We start from the raw sequence: 18,569 nt of genomic DNA, 5'->3' as shown, positions 1-18,569 counted from the left end.
TGCAATGCAGGAGACTCAGGTTCAATCCCTGGGTCAAGAATATCCCCTGGAGAAGGAAATGGTATCCCACCCCAGTATTCTTGCCTGGAAAATCCCATGGATGGAGGAGGCTGGTGGGCCACACTCCATGGGGTTGCAAAGAGTCAGACACAACTGAGTGACTAACACACATAAGGAGGAAAGAGGAGAATGGGTAAATTAGGAGACTGGGATTGAAACATGCACTGCTATACATACAATAGATTACTAATAAGAACCATCTGTACAGAACAAGGAACATGACTTAATATTCTGTAAAGGTTTATATAGGAAAAGAATCTAAAAGAGTGGGTAGAGGTATATGTGTAAGTGATTCATCTTGTTGTACAGCAGAAACTAACACACTACTGTAAATCAACTATACTCCAATGGTTGTTCAGTTGCCAAGTTGTGTCCGACTCTTTGGGACCCCATGGGCTGTAGAGATCCAGGTTTCCCTGTCCTTCACTATCTCCCAGAGTTTGCTCAAACTCATGTCCATTGATGCCATGAGTCAGTGATACCATCCAACCATCTCATCCTCTATTACCTGCTTCGCCTCCAGTCCTCAATCTTTCCCAGAATCAGAGTATTCTCCAATCAGTCAATGCTTTGCATCAGGTGGCCAAGTTATTGGAGCTTCATCATCACTGATGATGAAGTTGATTTCCTTTAGGATTTACTGATTTGATCTCTTTGCAGTCCCAAGGACTTTCAAGAGTCTTCTCCAGCACCAGTTCTTTGGCATCAATTCTTCAGTGCTCAGGCTTCTTTATGGTCCAACTTTCACATGCATACATGATGACTGGAAAAACTATAGCTGTGACTATATAGACCTTTGTCAGCAAAATGAAGGCTCTGCTTTTTAATACCCTAAGTTTGCCATAGCTTTCCTTCTAAAAAACAAACATCTTTTAATTTTGTGGCTGCAGTCACTGTCTGTAGTGATTTTGGAGGCCAAGGAAATAAAATCTGTCAGTTTATCCTTTTTTCTCTTCTATTTGCCGTGGAGTTATGAGACTAGATGCCATAATACACCAATAAAATTAATTTTAAAAATATATAAAACAAATAGCCAACAAGGACCTACTGTATAGCACAGGGAACTCTGCTCAATATTCTGTAATAACCTAAAAGGGGTAAGAATTTGAAAAAGAATAGATATATAATATATGTATAACTAAATCACTTTGCTGTACACCTGAAATTAACACAACATTGTTAATTAACCATACTGAAATATAAAATAAAAACGTTTTAAAAAGAATTAAAAATTAAAAAATAAAGTTCTTGATGTACACTTCTTAGTTTACATACTATTGCATATTATTAGCAAATGCCTTATATGATAGTTTAAATACTGTAGATAAAATAATAAAATAACTTTTCCACAAAGAAGTAAATATTAAAGAAGTTAGTAAGTGCATAATTATTGGAATTAAATTAATCCATCTATGTTAATGCCTTACATTTACAAAACTTAAGTTTTTTTTTTTTTTTTAATTTCTTCTTACATGTCAGGACTATGCATTCATTTCTAAATTTACACTGAGTATGTGGGACATTTTTTCTACCTAAACAAAGTTCCAAGCATATATTAACCAATTAAGCAATTTTGTCCAATTCCCTTTTTTTGGTGATTGAATTGTATTTGATTTCATGTTTTGAGCTCCTTTTAAATATGGATTAAGTAAAGAGTCTGAAGCTAAATAGAGAGCATTCTTCAAAACAAGGACCCATTTAGAATGTCCTTTACGGTGATGAATATCTTTAAAAAAACATTTGTCATAAGTGGAATAAATTATTATATTCCATCTTAGAGAAATGTCATGCTGAGGTGATGTTTTAGAAATGAAGTCATTCCTTAGCTATCTTTGCCGAACTCATTTTCAATGACTAAAAGTTAAAAAGTATTCATTCCAGGAATGAGCAAAATTCCTTCAAATAAAATTACTGAACTCGCTCTAGCTGGGAACATGCATTTATTTCAAAATCGATCATAAATGTGTGAGGCCGTTTTCTACCTGACAGGAGATAAAAATAGAATAGTGAGCAGAGAACAAATCACACAGGGCATTGCAAGCAGTATTCAGGACTTTTTACTTTTAGCCAGAAGAGAACGGGAAGCTTCTAAAGAACTTGGTAAGGAGAAAGGACATAATCATATATTCATTAAAAAAATGTAAGTCAAGGTGCAGTTTGAAGAACACATTATAAATAGAAAGAGTAGACTGGGGATTAACCAGGAGGAACCAATTTGCAATTATCCAGAAAATAGATGATTGTGTTATGGACCAGCGGAGTAGCAGTGGAATGGAAAGTGGTTTACAGAAAGGGGTAAAGCAAGTATGACTTAATGATAATTAGCAGTAGGAGGCAACAAAACAACTCTCAGATTTCTGGCTTGAGAAAATGAGTATTGGTTGTTACTGTTTTACGAGATACCTAGAACTAAAAGAGAAGAAGCTTGGAAGGTATGATGATGGCTCTATTTTAGATATTCTAAATTTGATTTGTTTGCACATAGCAGGTGAAAATGTCCACTATGTTTTGGCTAATCATTTCTATAATTCAAGAAGAGAGACTGGGAAAACACAGATCAAATGTTGTCTGTACAGCTTTGACATGGGGAACAGTCTTGCATAACTCAGTGAAGCCACGATCCATGCTGTGTAGGGCTACCCAAGATGGACAGGTCATAGTGACGAGCTCTGACAAAACATGGTCCATTGGAGGAAAGAATGGTAAACCACTCCAGTATTCCTGCCATGAGAACCTGCATAAACAGCATGAAAAGGCAAAAAGATATGACACTGGAAGATAAGCCCCCAAGATCAGAAGGTGTCCAACATGTACTGTGGCAGAGTAGAGGGCAATTAGTAATAGCTCTAGAAAGAATGAAGTGGCTGGGCCAAACAGAAACAAAACTCACTTGTGGATGTGCCTGATGGTGAAAGTAAAGTCCAATGCTGTAAAGAACACTATTGCAAATTGTCAACATTCCCTGGATCATGGAGAAAGCAGAAGCAAAGGTTTACTGATTCATCAGTTAGTCTAAAATGTCCCTGAGGGGGAGAAATGACAAGATTAGGGAAGTAGGGGAAATAATACAATGAACCTAAGCCCTGAATTTGAAGTTAGGAAGATTTAGAAGAATGAGGAACCCAACTTGGAGGTTTCAGTGAAAACTTTATTTTGTAGAAGAGACAGACTCTCCTATGTAACTTTATAAGATCTATTTATAAGGCCTTTCACAACTATTTTGTTCCTAAGGACCAACACACCTTGCTACCTTATACAGTCTCTTCTGCCTGTAAGAGACTCTGTAATGTGAATATAAAACATTTGACTTCAGGAGAATGAGAGTGCTTAAAGCCCAGAGGAGGAGAAGGAAATGGCAACGCACTCCAGTATTCTTGCCTAGAGAACCCCAGGGACAGAGGAGCCTGGTGGGCTGCCGTCTATGGGGTCACACAGAGGCGGACACAACTCATGCCACTTAGCAGCAGCAGCAGCAAAGCCCAGAGGAAGCCTCTGGATGGAAAAAAAAAAAAAAAAAGGAAAAACAAACAAAAAAACCCAAACAAAAACCCCAGAATCTAATAACAAAACAATCCATGAGTTTTTTTTCTTTTATAATTTTTTCCACCTGGAATGCTTTCACAATGACTCTCTTAACCATTCTTACATGGTTTAACTATTATCATACATGGAATTAAAAGATGCTTAAACCTAGACAGTGTATTAACAAGCAGAGACATCACTGTGCCAACAAAGGCCCATATAGTCAAAGCTATGGTTTTTCCAGTAGTTGTGTATGGATATGAGAGTTAGACCATAAAGAAAGGTGAGCATCAAAGAATTGATGCTTTTGAACTGTGGTGGCAGAGAAGACGTTTGAGAGTCTTTTTGGCAGCAAATAGATCAAACCAGTCAATCCTAAAGGAAATCAACCCTGAATATTCATTGGAAGGACTGATGCTGAAGCTCCAATACTTTCGCCCCTTGATGCAAAGGTCCCACTCATTCGAAAAGACCTTGATGCTGGGAAAGACTAAGGGCAGAAGGAGAAGGGGGCAACAGAAGATGAGATGTCTGGATGGGATCGTAACTCAGTGGACATGAATTTGGACAAACTCCAGGAGATAGTGAAGGACAGAAAAGCCTGATGAACTGCAGTCAATTGGGCTTTAAAGAGTCAGTGAGTGACTGAACACTGACAGTACATGTGAAATTTTTCTAAACCACTTATTTTTCAGTTGAAAAATCACTATATCTTTAAAATCTATCTCTGGATTTATTGATCTACCCCTCAATCATCGGACACTTAGCACACACTCCTTAGTGCTCTCTTTTGTATTTTTGTCTGTGTCTATAGTTATTCCAGACACCCCAGACACATTATTCCACTGTGTAAATACAGAGAATATGTTTTATTTTTTTTTAATCTTCTTTTTAAATCTTCCAACACTGGAAGCACTGAAATTGTTTACTTAGATTAATGTATGCACTACCATCATTTTATTCTCAGTGGTTTGGTAATACAGTTGTTGGGCTGTACCCCCACAGGCCTACAAGGCTGCACTTACCCAGATTTAGCAACAGAGACATTAGTCATTTAATGCAGGGTCCCCAAGCTCTGGGTTGGGAACCTTGTACCTCCTGTCAGATCAGCAGTAGCTTTATGTTCGAAACAAAGGGCACAATATATAAAATGTGCTTGAATCATCCTGAAACCTTCCCTCACCCCCACCCATGAAGAAATTGTCTTCCATGAAACAGGTCCCTGGTGCCAAAAAGTTTGGGGACTGCTGCTTTAGTGGATGGGGGGAGCTTACACATCTGAGTGGGGTCCTAGAGCGATGCCCCACTGTATGCTATGGGCAGTGGGTGGGACAGGATGCCCATCTTCACTCCCTGCAGGCAGGGGAGATTACCCAGTTACAGGGAATTGATGTCAGGTGGGCTCACTAGTTACCAGAGGAACCAGCAGAAGGTCATGCTTCTCACTGCCCGTTTGATAAGAACAATCACCAGCTGGGGTCTTCCCAGGCGGTGCTAGCAGTAAAGAATCCACCTGCCCATGCCGGAGACTCAGGAGACACAGGTTCGATCCCTGGGTTTAGAGGATTCCCCTGGAGGAGGAAATGGAAACCGACTCCAATATTCTATCCTGGAGAATTCCATGGATAGAAGAGCCTGGTGGGCTGCAGTCCATGGGGCCGCAAAAAGTCAGACACGACTGAACTACTGAGCCCACACATATCACCGGCTGGGGCCTGGGGCAAATATGTAGGAAGACCAGTCATGCACTTGGGGTTTAGGTGAAGCAGGTGCTGGTCAGGCAGGAAACATACAGAGAAGCTGAGGACAGCCTTGTTGAGTGGCCTGATCATACACCCCACCCCTACATACCCTGCACAATCCTGACAACTTCGGTCCGCCCCTCCTCCATACCTCTGGGGTCAGGTGAAAGGGGGCACTGCAACCAGATACCACAGACACAGAGAACAGCAGCCAAAGGGTATCAAGGGTAAGACACGTAGTTTGCTCAGAACAGTTATTTGCCAGGATGTGGGCAAATTTTAGAGCCAAGCACTTGCTGGGTCAGTGGGAAGGGAATCAATAGCAGCAGTGCCCTGTCTGTTTTAAGGAAGGTAAGGCCACTCCAGGTTTTCACAAACCCAGTGCTACTCCCGCTGGGTGAGGGAGGCTTGGCTTTAAAAGAAGCATTCCGGTGGCCTAGCCAGGAGTCAGCAGTCACAGTACAGGTCTGCCGCCCCATGTTATGTTGGGTGCCTTTAGGGGTGGACCTATTAGGTCTTTCCAAGCAAACAGACAAAAAAAGTTAATTCCATGAGCTGGACTTGTGTATTGGGAAGCCAGCCTATTCCACTCCACACAGCAGAGCCCGGGGGGCTCAGTGGCAGTCAGTTATGTTTACTGACAGATATGGTAAAGGGCGATACACCATAGGCCACACATTTTATCACTTATACCCAACTGTCACCCAAGCATTGTACATGCGTTTTTAGTCGCAACTTAAAGCAAGCAATGTCACATACCATGAGTAGTTACACTCTGTGATAACTTCACTAGATAATTTTCTTTTCCTGGACAAAAGTATCACTAACAAAAGAACTTTTATACATATAGACCTCAATTAATGAACTAGAATTTAACACCCATCGAAACATAATATTATTATCTTGAATCCACCAAACACAGCCAATCAAAACTAATTTGCTTGCAAAACAGGTCCAGTGGATTGACCATGTATGTACCTCCAAACTAGCTGAGGGGTAAGTCCTCAGGGGTCTCAGACTGAATACCCAAAAGGCCTCAAGGCTAGGAAAGCCAGGCCAAAGGCATTCCATAAGGCTCTGCCTTGGTGGTTTTTCTCTTCTGCTACTGCTACTGCTAAGTCGCTTCAGTTGTGTCCGACTCTGTGCAACCTCATAGACGGCGGCCCGCCAGGCTCCCCCGTCCCTGGGATTCTCCAGGCAAGAACACTGGAGTGGGTTGCCATTTCCTTCTCCAATGCATGAAAAGGAAAAGTGAAAGTGAAATCACTCAGTCGTGTCCAACTCGTTGCGACCCCATGGTCTGCAGCCTACCAGGCTCCTCCATCCATGGGATTTTCCAGGCAAGAGTACTGGAGTGGGGTGTCATTGCCTTCTCCATTTTCTCTTCTAGAAGTCCCCAAAATATTGAGATGCCGGCATATGCCAGGAGACAGTCTTTTCCAATCCCCTGATAAAGTTGCTCAGAACCCAAGAGTCTCCAATTTCTAAAGGGACCAGAGAGAAAGCAAAAGAAAATGCTTCAATTCTATTCACAGGTAGAATTTACCAAACTGCTATAAATCGAAACCAACTTAAGAGGATGGGCTTCTCTATACCTGGAGAACCCAGATCAAAACCAGTCGCATTTCAGGAAAAAACCCATAAAGATGACAACCATAGTCACTGGTTCACTCAGTAACTAATCCTTGTGTTAACTTTGTTATTGTCAAAATGTCCTTCCTAAGAATCTTCTTATAGATGAAGCTGTTTCGTAAAATTCTCTGAGTTCAATGCTGTGCTGTGCTTAGTTGCTTAGTCATGCCAGAATCTTTGTGACCCTATGGACTGTAGTTCACCAGGCTCCTCGGTCCATGGGGATTGAACAGGCAAGAATACTGGAGTGGGTTGCCATGCAGTGGGATTTCCCAACCCAGAAATTGAACAGGGGTCTCCTGCATTGCTGGCGGATTCTTTACCGGCTGAGCTACCAGGGAAGCCCCTGAGTACAATAGCTTTCTTTCAATGACAGAAAGACTTAAAAAGGCATGGTTAAACATCGGATCACAACATAATTGATTAAAAACAACAATAACAATTGGTTACAAGAACTATGATGTATTAAAATCTTAACTCTTGAAAACCTTAATCCTAGGCAAAAACCAAGGAGCAAGTAGTTGTGCATTTCCTGATTGAAAAACATAATGCTTCAGGCTTGTTCTGTCCTAAGCAGGCATAGGCAGGTAAAGTGAGACCCCACTCAGCAATTAATATTTCAACATGTGTGTGAGCTTAGTTCTCAGTCATGTCTGACTCTTTTCAGCCCCATGGACTGTAGCCCTTCAGGCTCCTATGTCCATGGCATTCTTCAGGCAAGAAGTGCATTGCCATTTCCTTCTCCAGGGGAACTTCCCAATCCTTTGTCTTCTGCATTACAGGTGGATGCTTTACCACTGAGCCATCAAGGAAGCCTCAATATTTCAGTACTGTATCCTATTTGAAATGATCCAGATAGTCATGAATTCTCTTCATTTAACTTCAAGTTACCAAAATCTGGACAGACTCTTTTAGACAGACATAATTGTTTCTATAAAGTTTATTTAAAAGCTCCTATTTTTTTTTCCTCCTTTACTCTTAGAAATCACAGATTAAAGTTCCAGAGAAGCCAGCTCATTCACATCTCAAAGGCACAAAAGAAATACCAATTCCTTCTAGAAAGCTAGCTTAACCACTTAACAGAAGGTTATCTTTGACACAATAGCAGAGCCATTAGAAGCCACTGTTCTCCAGATCTCCTGGCAGCCTCCGTTAACCAAGGCCAGCCACCACAGGGCACCCCAGACTTCCCACACTTGTAGATAGCCATCCCAGGATTTCCCCCACAACTTTCGGGATCACCCCTAAAACTTTGGGGCCCCACTCACTAGCGGACAGAACCTGCAATTTTCCATTCCCAGCCTGTATTTCCCCACCTCTCTACACTCGTGGGGCTTCCCTTGGCGTCCTGACTGCTACGCCAATTGTTAGGCTGCACCCTGCAGACCTACAAGGCCTGTACTGGCCCCGATTTGAGACTGAAAAAGAGCCTCAGAGTCAGCAACACAGACATCAATGGTTTAAAGAATGGGGGAACTTACACATCTTAAGTTTCCCTGATAGCTCAGTTGGTAAAGAATCCGCCTGCAATGAGGGAGAACTTGGTTGGATTCCTGGGTCAGGAAGATCCGCTGGAGAAGGGATAGGCTACCCACTCCAGTATCCTTGGGCTTCCCTGGTGGCTCAGCTGGTAAAAAATCTTCCTGTAATGCGGGAGACCTGAGTTCGATCCCTGGGTTGGGAAGAACCCCTGGCGAAGGGAAAGGCTACCCACTCCAGTATTCTGGCCTGGGGTGGACTGTATAGTCCATGGGTTGCAGAGAGTCAGACACGACTGAACGACTTTCACTCTCACACATCTGAAACAGAGTCCTAGAGCGACACCCGACTGTGCGCTGTGGACTGCAGGCAGGATGCAGTAGTCACCTTCACTCCCTGGGTCAGTGGGTAGGGGGAGGTTACCAGTTAGAGGGGAATTAATGTCACGTGAGCTCTTTAGTTACCAGGGAAACCAGCAGAGGATGGGGCAGCTCACTGCCCCTTTGATTAGAATAAGCACCAGCCTGGGTCTGGGGCAATTATGCAGAAAAGTCCGTCTTGTGCTTAGCATTTAGCTGAAGTAGGCACTGGTCGGGCAGCGGATGGAGCAAGAGAGCTGGTGAACAGCCATCTTTATTGGTCTGACTACACAGAAAGGATGAAGTCAAAACACATGGTGTCTTGTGTGATGACATTATGTAAACAACTGTGTGAGCACACCACCACTGAGAATAGTAGCGATGAGGTTTCCTTATGCAGATCATCTAAATTCCAAGAGGTGGGTAGAGCATGTGAAGCATAACAAAATTATTTTTTAACTGAAATCAATATATGAAAAATACATACTAATCTATCACCAGATACTGGTGTTCAGGGAAATGTAGGTTGAAAATGTTTGATGAGGAATCTGGAAAAGAAAATTCTAAATAAAAGCCAGGATTGTTAAGGGTTTAAAGATTATCCAATCCAGTATTTTCCATCACAGTGTTCTCAGTTCGGTTCGGTTCGGTTCAGTTCAGTCGCTCAGTCTTGTCTGACTCTTTGTGACCCCATGAATCACAACAGCACTCCAGGCCTCCCTGTCCATCACCAACTCCCGGAGTTCACTCAAACTCACATCCATCGAGTCGGTGATGCCATCCATCCAGCCATCTCATCCTCTGTCATCCCCTTTTTCTCTTTCCCCCAACCCCTCCCAGCATCAGAGTCTTTTCCAACGAATCAACTCTTCGCATGAAGTGGCCAAAGTACTGGAGTTACAGCTTTAGCATTATTCCTTCCAAAGAACACTCAGGGCTGATCTCCTTTAGAATGGACTGGTTGGATCTCCTTGCAGTCCAGGGGACTCTCAAGAGTCTTCTCCAACACCACAGTTCAAAAGCATCAATTCTTCGGCGCTCAGCTTTCATTATAGTCCAACTCTCACATCCACACATGACCACTGGAAAAACCATAGCCTTGACTAGACGGACCTTTGTTGGCAAAGTAATGTCTCTGCTTTTCAGTATGCTATCTAGGTTGGTCATAACTTTCCCCAAGGAGTGAGCGTCTTTTAATTTCATGGCTGCAGTCACCATCTGCAGTGATTTTGGAGCCCCAGAAAATAAAGTCTGACACTGTTTCCACTGTTTCCCCATCTATTTCCCATGAAGTGATGGGACCAGATGCCATGATCTTCGTTTTGTGAATGTTGAGCTTTAAGTCAACTTTTTCACTCTCCTCTTTCACTTTCATGAAGAGGCACTAATGCAAACATCTTCCGTTTAGTATTAATATGTTTCATTGCCCACAGGGATTCACCAGTATTTATTTGAATAAGAATCACTGATCTTTCTAAACCTCGTTTTATAGAGGCTGGAAAGTTAAGTGACTTGCCCAAGGTCACATACTTTTGTGACAGAGCTTAGAATAAAACATTGGTATCCTGAGTTATAATTCATAGTTCTTAATATTTCATGTGCTTTCTTTCTGTCATTTATTACCACTACTTTACGGTTTGAGTCCCTTAACCTTATCTGATAACTTACTTGTTCCTTACCAATGTAATTCCTATGACTGCTTCTGATGGGGACTTGGGAGTTGGTAAATAAACAGGTAAATGTTAACACTTTCTATGTAGACTTAGATAATTTATGATAGGAAGAAAATAGTCTCTCTCTAAGAACATGCAAATCCATGGATATAGGTTTAAATTACAGATGCAGCAACTCTTCTTAGAGAAAAACTGAGATCTATTCAGAGTAGTATATCCAGAATGGAAAAGAGATTTTAAAATAGTAGTTGAAAGATCTAAGGATATCCAACCTGAAGAAGAAATAATTTGGAAGGACTGTAATAAAATGGCTTAAAATTATCAGGACTTTTACAGGATCCTTGGAATTCCCAAATTTTGATGAGTTTTGATACCGAGGGTGTGGGTTTGAAATTAGCCTTCATTTACATAGAGGACAGAATTAAGATCGTAAAGTGGAAGCTACAAGGAAAAAAAAAAAAAAAAGGCAGATGCCCTTGGATCATATCTTTATAGCACTGCCTCCAAAATACAATGGTTTAACTTTAGAAAGGGATTTCTCCATCACTGAAATATAAAACTAATTCAAAGTAAGAGATGAATTACTTTGGGATCCTAATGATTCATAGCCAAGAACATCACCTCAAATTTCTGGGAATATACTATCCTATCCTTAATGAGAGATGATTTGGCATATCAATCTATTTAAGCAAGATCTCCTTAAATTGATTTCTAAGCTGAATGGTTTGATTTCCAAGCTGCCCACTTTGAAGTCTATCTTTTAATATTTTCACACAATAATTTCCCAGTATGCTTCTTCCAATATCACAAACTCTCATTTTACTAGGAATTATTCTATTTTGGAAAGCTTTAGTGAATGAAATTCTTACCAAACAATAACACAAAGTATGTTTATTTTTAGCTATAATTAAGATTAAACATTTTCTCTGCTACTTTCTGCTCATCAAGTTACCTAATTCTACTCTGAAAATGTATAGTATAAAATTATTATTCACTTTTGGTTATTTCCTTCTTAAATATTTTCCAACAATAATAGAATGTGATGGGAAACTCATACATTACCTCTTAATATAAATTCCTGTGGTTGAGCCACACCTTAAATCAATATGACTATAAATCTCCTATATCTGTACTAAAATTGATAAATCCAAATCAGCTGATTGAAATATATTGAAAAATTCACTGACTTTAGACTCAGGGAACATTTTTTGATAGTTACTATTTTATGGCGTGCTGATCATTCTAACTCTCTAAAATTAGACTTGATATACACAAAATAAATGTGATATGTGTTATTTAAATATTCAAAAAATTATTTTCTGTAATAGCTAATAAATACTAATTCTTCCCTAGAGACTTCTGGAAACAAGAAATTGGTAGAAGCAAATGCTAGATTTAATGTCATGTATTTACAGTGAGCTTTGCTTTTAAATGTTTCTTTTTAATTTCAGAAATTTCCTTATCTACAAATAAAGAGGGAAAACAATTTTGAATTGTGTCCGACTCTTTGCAACCCCATGGAGTGTAGCCCACCAGGCTCCTCTGTCCATGGGGATTCTCCAGGCAAGAATACTAGAGTGGGTTGCCATTTCTTTCTCCAGGGGTGTGAAGATCATAACTCATATAGATATTAAAATAAAATGTGGCAAATTAGTGAAATGTTCCCACAAAATGAAAAAGGTATAATAGAACGTAACTGGCTACCTTGATAATGGTATGCAGTGGCCATCTTAAAAACTATAATACGATGCTATGTCTTCATGATAGAAAGAGATCAGAACAAACATGCAATTGCAAACATCAGTTAGACTTTCTGAGAAGGGGATATTATTGCTGTTGGGATCTTTGTGTTTCAGAAGAATTGTGTTATACTGGTATTGTTAACGAAGTAAAAAAAAAAAAAAGATTCTTGCAAATTGTGTTTATTTTTAATTCATTATTGTTCCAGCTATATAAGAACAGAGAATAAATGGAAAACAAATAAGCCACTGCAAAGGAGTAAATGTGCCTGATAGCTTTGGAGGAAACTTTTTGTAGGGAGCAAAAGAAAAAGAGAGAGAAAGAGATAAGGGAGGAGAATAGTATGAATCAATGCTTTGGTTATTATTTATTGCATCTGTTCACCATATCATTGTTTATACTCCAATTCAAACCCCTTATGTTCTTCCTTCTACTGTAATCAGCTCTTTATAGGAAACCACCTTCAGCAGGGAAATCCCTTTTCTTGTCAATTTCACAAAGCTAAACAGTAGCAAACTTTTAAATCAACTGTCTCCATGCTCTACTCATCTCTAGCCCAAGAATACCTTCCAAATCTTTTGTTTTATTAATTGGAGAATAATTGCTTTACAATGTTGTTAGTTTCTGCTGTACAACTAAGTGAATCAGCTCTATGTATACATATATCCCTTCCCTCTTGAGCTTCCCTCACATTCCCCCATCCCACCCCTCTAGGTCAACACCAAACACCAAGCTGAGCTCCCTGAGTTATATAACGACTTCCCACTAGCTATCAATTAACATTTTACACTTGGTAGAGTATATATGTGAGTGTAATATTTTGCCTAACCTGTTGGTTCTTACCATAGATCAGATCAGATCAGTCGCTCAGTCGTGTCCGACTCTTTGCGACTCCATGAATCGCAGCACGCCAGGCCTCCCTGTCTATCACCAAATCCGGAGTTCACTGAGACTCACGTCCATCGAGTCAGTGATGCCATCCAGCCATCACATCCTTTGTCATCTCCTTCTCTTCTTGCCCCCAATCCCTCCCAGCATCAGAGTCTTTTCCAATGAGTCAACTCTTTGCATGAGGTGGCCAAAGTACTGGAGTTTCAGCTTTAGCATCATTCCTTCCAAAGAAATCCCAGGGCTGATCTCCTTCAGAATGGACTGGTTGGATCTCCTTGCAGTCCAAGGGACTCTCAAGAGTCTTCTCCAACACCACAGTTCAAAAGCATCAATTCTTTGGCGCTCAGCCTTCTTCACAGTCCAACTCTCACATCCATATGTGACCACAGGAAAAACCATAGCCTTGACTAGACGAACCTTTGTTGGCAAATAATGTCTCTGCTTTTGAATATGCTATCTAGGTTGGTCATAACTTTCCTTCCAAGGAGTAAGTGTCTTTTAATTTCATGGCTGCAGTCACCATCTGCAGTGATTTGGAGCCCAGAAAAATAAAGCCTGACACTGAGGCAGAAATGAAGAATAAGTAATTATCAGAGGACCAGATGTCTTCCCTAGTTTCCCCTTCAGCAATCTCACAAACTATGTGAACAACATAGCATCTGAAGAAAGATCACAGGAAGTGGACAAGCCTCCAGAGTGGGGAACGGCTACGACTCTGACCCCCTATCTCAATGATTAACTAGGATTGTTTCTCTTTTTCCTTTAAAAACTTTCACAGCCAAGCAGAATCTTTGGAGTTGGTTTGGGGGTGGGGCACCTGGGGACACCTCGTTCACTTTCTCCCCAGATTGACCACTTTCTGATTAAAAGTGTTGTTTTCCTTTCTACCAACATTCAGTCATGTCTGTCTCTTTGTGACCCTATGGATGTAGCCTGCCAGGCTCCTTTGTCCATGGGTTTCTCTAAGCAAGAATACTGTAGTGGGTTGCCATACCCTCCCCCAGGGATGTTCCTCAGGCAGCATCAAACCCTTCCTCATCAAACCCATGTCTCTTATGTCTCCTGCATTAGCAGGCAGGTTATTTACCACTAGCGCCACTTAGGAAGCCCTTTCCACCAACATATGCTGCCAAACTCAGGTCTGGCTGCTCTCTGTTCAGAAGTCAATAGTCAACTATTGACTTCTGAACAGAGAGCAGCACTTGCTCTCAACTATTGACTTCTGAGCAGAGAGCAGCCAGACCTGAGTTTGGTTAACACACCCAACACAAAATTTTATGTCACCAACTGCCCTTTCACACCTCTCACAGAACCTAATGAAGACTTTTCTCATCTTCCATAAAACACTAGAAAAGATATTTCCAGAACCCAAGTTTCATAATATAACAGTTTTTTTTAAAAAATCACCCAATAGGCATATCCATCTGCAGAGTACATCCAAAAACGTTTTAACAAAATATAAAACTCTTCTACACTAGTCACTTCAGAGTAATCACTCTGAAATCTCACCACCCACCCATCCCTTTCTCCTTACAAGCCCATCATTGTGATCTATTATAGATAAAATATGTGCCACCATACATTCAAGACGCCTGATATAAAACATATTCCTCTGCCTTCAACATTGTCAGTCAATATAACTTTTCTACAACCCTCCACTACACACATGGCTTAGACATGTAACACTCAGTGCTTTATACATTTTGCAGCTCTATTCTCTAGTAGACTGAATTTCTTAAGGAGTTACCATAGCTCATTAACTATGCCCTGCTAATACCTGTCACAACATCTCTTACATAGTAGATACTTCAGTTCAGTTCAGTCGCTCAGTCATATCTGACTCTTTGTGACTCCATGAACCACAGCATGCCAGGTCTCCCTGTCCATCACCAACTCCCGGAGTTCACTCAAACTCACATCCATCGAGTCAGTGATGCCATCCAGCCATCTCATCCTCTGTAATCCCCTTTTCCTCTTGCCCCCAATCCCTCCCAGCATCAGAGTCTTTTCCAGTGAGTCTACTCTTCGCATGAGCTGGCCAAAGTACTTTAGCATCATTCCTTCCAAAGAACACCCAGGGCTGATCTCCTTTAGAATGGACTGGTTGGATCTCCTTGCAGTTCAAGGGACTCTCAAGAGTCTTCTCCAACACCAGTTCAAAAGCATCAATTCTTAGGCACTCAGCTTTCTTCACAGTCCAACTCTCACATCCATACATGACCACAGGAAAAACCATAGCCTTGACTAGATGGACCTTTGGTAGAAAAGTAATGTCTCTGCTTTTGAATATGCTATCTAGGTTGGTCATAACTTTCCTTCCAAGGAGTAAGCGTCTTTTAATTTCATGGCTGCAGTCACCATCTGCAGTGATTTTGGAGCCCCCAAAAATAAAGTCTGACACTGTTTCCACTGTTTCCCCGTCTATTTGCCATGAACTGATGGGACCAGATGCCTTGATCTTGGTTTTCCGAATGACTTAATCAAGTGTTATTAGACAGATAAAGAAACGATGAATGAATACATTTGATACTCAAAAGACGGAGAAAATTAAAATTCTAACTTTAATCAAATAAGTATAGATGCACCCCACCCCTTTCCCATTACCATTCAGTGATGAGAACCTCTGAAGATTTGCTTAGAGATGTTTTTAACTTTGTTTCAGTAATATGATCAAATACTTCAAAAAATGCACTGAGAGATTGGTAAACAAGGGTATATAATAAATAGGTAGGATAACTTAATATTTGAATGGTAAATAATATTTTTATCAGGACTATTAGAAAATTGGAGTCTACATGTCTTCACTAACAAGGAATGCACACGTTCCTGATCGCTCAGTTGGTAAAGAATCTGCCTGCAATGCGGGAGACCCCAGTTTGATTCCTGGGTCAGGAAGATCTGCTGGAGAAGGGATAGGCTACCCACTCCAATATTCTTGGGCTTGTGTCTCAGCTGATAAAGAATATGCCTGCAATGAGGGAGACCTGGGTTTGATCCATGGGTTGGGAAGATCCCCTGGAGAAAAGAAAGGTTACCCACTTCTGGCCTAGAGAATTCCATGGACTGTATAGTCCATGGGGTCGCAAAGAGTCCAACACCACTGAAGGACTTTCACTTTCAACAAGGCATGCAGAGCCATCCATGAGATATTAGAAAGCGACTGATCTGATCGGATAAATTTATTTTAGATTACAAAAATTTCATTAGAATTGCCAGAAATGCCAATTCAGTTCAGTTTAGTTCAGTCTCTCAGTCATGTCCGACTCTTTGCGACCCCATGAATTGCAGCACGCCAGGCCTCCCTGTCCATCACCAACTCCCGGAATTCACTCAGACTCACATCCATCGCGTCAGTGATGCCATCCAGCCATCTCATCCTCTGTCATCCCCTTATCCTCCTGCCCCCGATCCCTCCCAGCATCAGAGTCTTTTCCAATGAGTCAACTCTTCGCATGAGGTGGCCAAAGTACTAGAGTTTCAGCTTCAGCATCATTCCCTCCAAAGAAATCCCAGGGCTGATCTCCTTCAGAATGGACTGGTTGGATCTCCTTGCAGTCCAAGGGACTCTCAAGAGTCTTCTCCAACACCACAGTTCAAAAGCATCAATTCTTTGGCGCTCAGCTTTCTTCACAGTCCAACTCTCACAGCCATACATGACCACTGGAAAAACCATAGCCTATAATTGTTTAATTTTGCCCATTTAAATTAAAAAAAAAATTTTTAAACTTATTTTTAACTTACAGTTATTACTGAATATTGGCTAGGTTCCTCATGTACAATGCACACTTAGTCTATTTTACACCCAGTAGTTTGCACTGCTCACTCCCCTACCCCCACATTAACCCTCACTCCCTCACTCTGAAATTTTTGGATCATCAAAAGACTTTTTTCAGATCTATCTTAAGGATGTGATTCTAAATACAGACAATCTTACTATACAAAGAGGCTTATCACAGCATCATATTTGAAAACAAAAACTTGGGAGAAATCTAAATATTCAAAGAAGGAAAAAACTAAACCCCTAAATGTTATGTTGATGGAGAAGACATAATAACATGGAAAACAGGAGTTCAGAACAGTGTGGTTGCAACAATGTGATAAAAAGGAGTAGGAAAAACCAGGAAGGAACATACAGTGATTCAAATGCTGGTCTTACTAGACTATTGGTGCTGTGAGAAGGTTTTTCTATTTTTCTCAAAAATTTTACAAAACTTTTTTAATGAGCATGTTCAATTTTGATATTTTATTCTAAAAATGGATAATTTAAAAATCCTTTCCAGTAAACTAAGCATGAAAATATTTTACTTTTTTGTGTCTCCTTCCAGAAAGTAAATATTTACTAAATTCTTCCTATGCGTCACATTCCTTTAAGTAATAAACCAAGTTTTTAGTACACACCTACAATTAAGGTCAGGACTAGAACATTTTGGTAAAGAGACTTGATAAAAATTAATCTAATTCACTCACCTGTAAAAATATGTATGAAGTCATCAGGTCACCACAGGGTGGTGGGACCTACCTAGGTTAATATCCAGAACATGCATTAGGTAGCTTTATGCTACAGTGACAACCCCACAATGTCCACCAGTTAACACCACAAAGGCTTTTACCCATGCTAAACTGGAGACACACTAGGTGACTCGCCAGGGCAGACTTTATCCATCCGTCAATATCTGGACCCCTTTCATCTGACAATGCCATCATCTCAAACTCTAAGAGCCCTCCAAGACTGTCAGGGGAAATAATCAAGAACATCATGGAGAGAGCTCTTAACTGTCTGGCCTGAGGTTGGTTCACATCACCTCACCCTCTTATGGCTTTAGCATAACTGCAGAAGAGACTGGGAAATATAGCCTTCTTAGTCCAGACATAGAAAAAGTAAGTGAGATTTCATAAACACATAGCTTTTTCTTTGTCACTGGCCATTTGGGCAGTTGATTACACCATCTTCTGTACAGAGTTCTAAAACACCACCAGATCAAATGTGAAATAAGCCTCTGGTTAACTCATGTGTGTGCATGCTAAGTCGCTTCAGTTGTGTCTGACTCTGCCACCTCATGGACTGTAGCTTGCCAGGCTTCTCTGTCCCAGGGATTCTCCAGGCAAGAATACTGGAGTGGGTTGCCACATCCTTCTCCAGGTTAACTCATGCTTCTACATAACTGAGGTGAACCATTTCCTAGGGTGAAAATGTTTGAACATCCTTTGCCTGTGCTGAGCTACCTCTGTCATTTTTTGAACTACACACTAAGATTGTGGTGCCACCACAAGAGCAAAATGAATTCTGATCACTGCTAGTTCATAGTTGCCTCAAGTTGCAGATCACAGTTCCCTGGAATTCTAAATCTATTGCAAAATGCAATATATTTCAAAATATAATATGTACATACACTACTACTACTACTACTACTAAGTCACTTCAGTCGTGTCCAACTCTGTGTGACCCCATAGAGGCAGCCCACCAGACTCCC

This window comes from Bos javanicus, chromosome 16 (assembly GCF_032452875.1).
Source record: "Bos javanicus breed banteng chromosome 16, ARS-OSU_banteng_1.0, whole genome shotgun sequence".
NCBI classification, from domain to species: domain Eukaryota; kingdom Metazoa; phylum Chordata; class Mammalia; order Artiodactyla; family Bovidae; genus Bos; species Bos javanicus.
The sequence above is the reverse complement of the archived record's forward strand: the minus strand, read 5'-3'. Positions refer to the sequence as shown.